The sequence below is a fragment of the Haliotis rubra genome, unplaced genomic scaffold, assembly GCF_003918875.1.
Source record: "Haliotis rubra isolate DU_JTF1 unplaced genomic scaffold, ASM391887v1 Scf32, whole genome shotgun sequence".
NCBI classification, from domain to species: Eukaryota; Metazoa; Mollusca; class Gastropoda; order Lepetellida; family Haliotidae; genus Haliotis; species Haliotis rubra.
Window position 1 is genome coordinate 235876 of NW_025766991.1, and position 4978 is coordinate 240853.

A 4978-nucleotide genomic window follows, 5' to 3' on the forward strand; every position below is an offset into this window, starting at 1 on the left:
ATCCCCCTGGCCACGATAAATTTGAAAGAACAAATCATCTGACAGTTACTTAAAGTCCAACTTGAGGAGAGAATTTCTGTCTAATCTGTCCGTCTGTATACAAAAGTAGTTACTGAGCTGTTTGATATATCTGCCAAGTTTTACTGATAGATATTGAGCGTTTTTTTCAGTTATGCTCCGGAAACAAAACCCATCCCTTTTTGAGACCAAGTCCAAATTGTTTCCATGGAAATCAAGAAATTTAAAGATCCCAAAAGTCTGTAAATAGCAAAAGGCACCACTTTAGGTTTTGTTAGATATATCTACCTATTATTGTTGAAAAATATTGAACGTCTTTTAGTTATGCTCCAGAAACGAAACGATTATGGATGGACGGATGGAGAGACAGGCAGATGAGGCATTGACTGTATCCCCCCACATTATATGCTGGAGTTATAAAAAGAATGCTCCTTAGGAAACATTGAGTAATGTATGTAAATGCATTAGTAATCCTGTGAATGGGTACTAATGTTTGTTACAAGTGTACAATGGATACAGAGAGGTTATCACTCAGGTGTGTTGACCGGGTGATTAGCCTGTATTGGGAATAAACATTGTAATTAGCCAGCCTTGGCGAGTACATACACTTGACCTTTCATATTACTTCTTTATCCATTTATGACCCCAATGGATGCCTTTTTTAAAAATCAGTTGGCTTTACCCTGCAGAGAAACCCACTCTGTACTCATTATATGATAAAATCAAGCATATGGCAGGTCGCACAGGTGTCATGTTACAGACAAATCAACAAAAACTCAACTTGAACCTTTTTATTTGTAAAACCAAAAGGTGGACAAATGTCAATGTACACAGTCATGAAAATAGTGTTACCTTAAACAGCAAACCTTCCTAAAAATCTTCAGAATGTTGTAAAGTGTTAAAAAAAGAATAGTGTTAGAAAATTTCTAAAAAGTACACAACAGTAAAATGACATAAGTAGTCCATACACTCTTGATAATATCTTGTTTGGTTGGAACAAATACCACTTCCTTATGTTGAAAAGTGCCAGGACCATGGTGCAAAATGAAACCTTGGATCCTCAACATTAACAGTCTTGCTGACACATAACACCAGACAAAGGACATGAAAACAAGGAAATACGTCCTCAACTTGTCACGCTCATATACCCTGAAAATGGAATCAAGCTTCACTGAAAGACATTTTCATCATCTTAACAGATCTACCAATACAGGTTTGGATGTCAGGACATTGAGAGGAATTCTTCTACTTGATGATACATGTCTGTGCTCTATCAGATCAGTATCCATAAATACATATATTGGTATAGAAACCTCCAATACTTATTACAATAGTTTATACTATTCATGGACTAAGGAGACAAAACTAGCTGTTACTGACGTTCAGCCTGCCTTGACTAAACAGTACAAATCATGAGTGAAACAACTGATGTCAAATTAGTTTGTTTTTCTTCGTTACTGTTTGTTATGTATCAAAGAGGTCGTAATTCTAGATCATGATCAAGTACAAGTGCTCCATTGATACTAACTATTCTGTGACACAAATTGTGCAAATTGTTACTGTCACTTCTTAGTTCACAAGATGGATATCAGAACAAAACTTTCTACTGTTAGAGACCGGGTCACTCACACGAGTGGGCTGGAGGAATTGGCATCAGGACTCTATCCTATTATGCCATCCTCCCCACTTTATTTTGAATTTATATAATAAATGTAATATTTCTTCACCACCTTTGCCCCCTAACACATAAATATGTAAACAGGTTTATTATAAATAATAGAAATGTTCTACATTTTCATGTCATTCTGTAAAGCCTAACCCCAACTTTTGACAAATTGACCAGATTGGCTCCTCTGGAGGTAACTTAATGAAACTTTATAAGATAAATTAATTAACCTACTCAAGTAAATGTTATTAAAAGATAAACACTTTGTGTAGGTAACGTGATCATTTGAAAGAAAAATAAATATACCTACTCAGATTTATGTGTTTAAATAATGTAACAATAACTGTGTTAATTAACTCATCAATGAACCATGTCTCCTGTGGGTACTCTTCAACAACAGGGTTGTTCCCACTTGCATTGTAGGGATGTGGAAACACCACCTAGGTGCACTCAACCATTAATTAATGTGTCTCACAACTGGGAGTTCTCAGAAATGGGAGGACACCGGCCCTGTTGCCTACACACGTGACACTACAGTATTAAAACTTGATCACCATTTCAGTAGCAATGACAAATGTACCACAATTAATCTTTGGGGAGAATGAATTGAATGAGTGGAAATGTAATTTTTTGGTTTTTCACAATTGGTGCTTGAGGTCGTTTTCAGAAATTATAAATTCAAATAAATAATCATTTTCACACAATAAAAATATAAAGATGACACAAATAAGCTATGCTGAAAAGCAAATTAAAATGAAATGATAAAACATCAAGAAATAAACACAAGTAGTTATCATGCAAATCATGCAAATGTGACATTTCAAACATTTAAGCTGAAAAACAATAAGCTGGTAGTTCCAAGCTACAGTCACTCAGTGATTTCAGTCATAGTACAGGTAAAGTTGTCAACCCCTTTCATATGTTTTTGATGGTTTTCTTTTATTACTGTTCCCTTTGTAATTTGGAAATCATGATAAAATCCGCAGGAACCACTTATTGCTCCGAAATGCGTGTAGGCATTGTTTCTCCTTTCAGATGGTAGCCCAGTTTCTTTTCACACACAAGCAAACTATTTGCTAATTGACAGCTTATTTACCTCAGTTTCTGATTATGGTCAGCAACTAGATCCTGCACCTTTACAATGATGTTATGTCAGCTACAGTAAACATGTCATGGCTGTACAAATGTTTAAACTGAAAAACATTACCTCAGGTTAACTTATTAGCCTGTAACATGTCATATACTACTCAAAAGACAATTAGAATCCCCTCCATCATGGTATGACAGCTGAACAATAGTAAGAACAAAGAATTGGTAGTCCTTAACTTGTTTTGAGTTGTATAGTTCTACTTATGTCACAGTCCAACAAGTCTGTGTGAGTAACATAACATGTGCTGTAACATAATCTGGTGGAGTATGTGCGTGGAAGAAGCACCTTGGTTATTATGGCGGGATGTTTATGAGCAACTATAATCAACACTCACATAATTCAACTGTGATAGCAAAGAAATATTGAAAAATATCACAGAAATAATGACAAAAATATGCTATCAAATATTTGACAAAACAAACACAATGACTAGACACATTCACAACTAGAAGACCCACATTTTCAGTATGGACATATACACAGCAGCTATTAAAGTTCAATAAACGTGCACTGAATTACCGCAGACAGGAGCACAGTGAGAATACACTGTCAACAAGTACATGAATCTTGTTCAGGACAATTTGAATTTCATTTCATAGTGAAACCTATGGTCATGGGTAAACTCAGGATAATCATCAGGGTGAAACTTGCCTTGCAGCGGATCCTGGTAAAATTAAGTGATGCAACCCTGCAGTAGCTGCAAGACTGATGTTCCACTGGAGTACAGCAGGATTCTAACAGCTATACAGACAGTGTGTGTTCCAGTTATATACCCTGACATGTGAGTTTAGTGTGGGATGGAAAACCTTGATGCATGTCTTATCTTAAATGACCGGCCAACCCACCTCCACTTATTTGTGACAGGGTAGTTACAGTAGATGGTGTGAAGTATCATCCAGTACATCATGAAATTAATGCGTCACGAATTTAATGTGAGTGCGAGGGTCTCGTCTAAAATGCGTCACGAAATTAATGCGAGCTCAGGAACCTGTGTTGATGATAAAATGTGACACCCTGAATCTTTTTCTTTTTACACTTGTTATTTATCAAACAACCTGAATTGAGCTTGTTAAGCAATGAATGGAAATGAGCAGACGGTGTTTTGATTACGCTGCCATGTTTGATCACGTGATTGCTTGCTACTACTTGTCTTATGACAACATGTATAAATGTAATCCAACTTGAAAGACACTAGTCATCTACCAAGGTACACAAAACACGTGGCTGGAGAATGTCCGGTCTGGCTGTTGTGCTTGAGTGACTTTAAACAATGACCAGTGATTGTAACCAGTGATAATTACATGTGAGTGCGTGAGTGAGTTTGGTTTTAAGCCACTTTTAGCAATATTCCAGCAATATCACGGTGGGGCACACCAGAAATGGGCTTAACACATTGTACCCATGTGGGGAATCGAACCCGGGTCTTCGGCGTGACGAGTGAACGCCTTAACCACTAGTAATAAAATGCTCGCATTAATTTCATGATTTACAGTATCTAAACTCAGCCACATCATGGCAGCTCAATGAGAATGGGAAGCTGGCCTTAGAAACAAGAGGTTGAACCTGAACAAAACCTCATGCAACATCATAAACATTCATCATACAATGTGAAAAAACAAAACCACAAAACATTCGTTGTTTGTGTGCAAATTAAATGAGGTGTTTGATGTATATATAATCTTATATTTCACCACAGCTGATTTTGGAACACCCTTGTTGGCACATGGCTACAAGGACAAACTCTGTCACACATTAGGGGTGACAGCTTGTCCAGGAAGATACCTACAAATATAGAACACTTCAGAAATCTCTTTGCTCATTTGTAAAAATAGAACTGGAGTAAAAGAAGGGGTTCCCAGTAAGTTGTGATTTACTACTAGCAGCACCAAGCTGGCATCACATGGGATATATACATTGATATGTTTCAGATCATCACTTGTTTCAGAAACATTTGTACACTATGCTTGAGTATGTTTCAGATCATCACTTGCAGATATATTTGTACACTTTGCACGAGTATGTTTCAGATCATCACTTGCAGATATATTTGTACACTTTGCACGAGTATGTTTTACACTTTGCAGATCAGCACTTGTTTCAGATATATTTGTACACTTAGCACGAGAGTAGTTTTATGTTTTAGA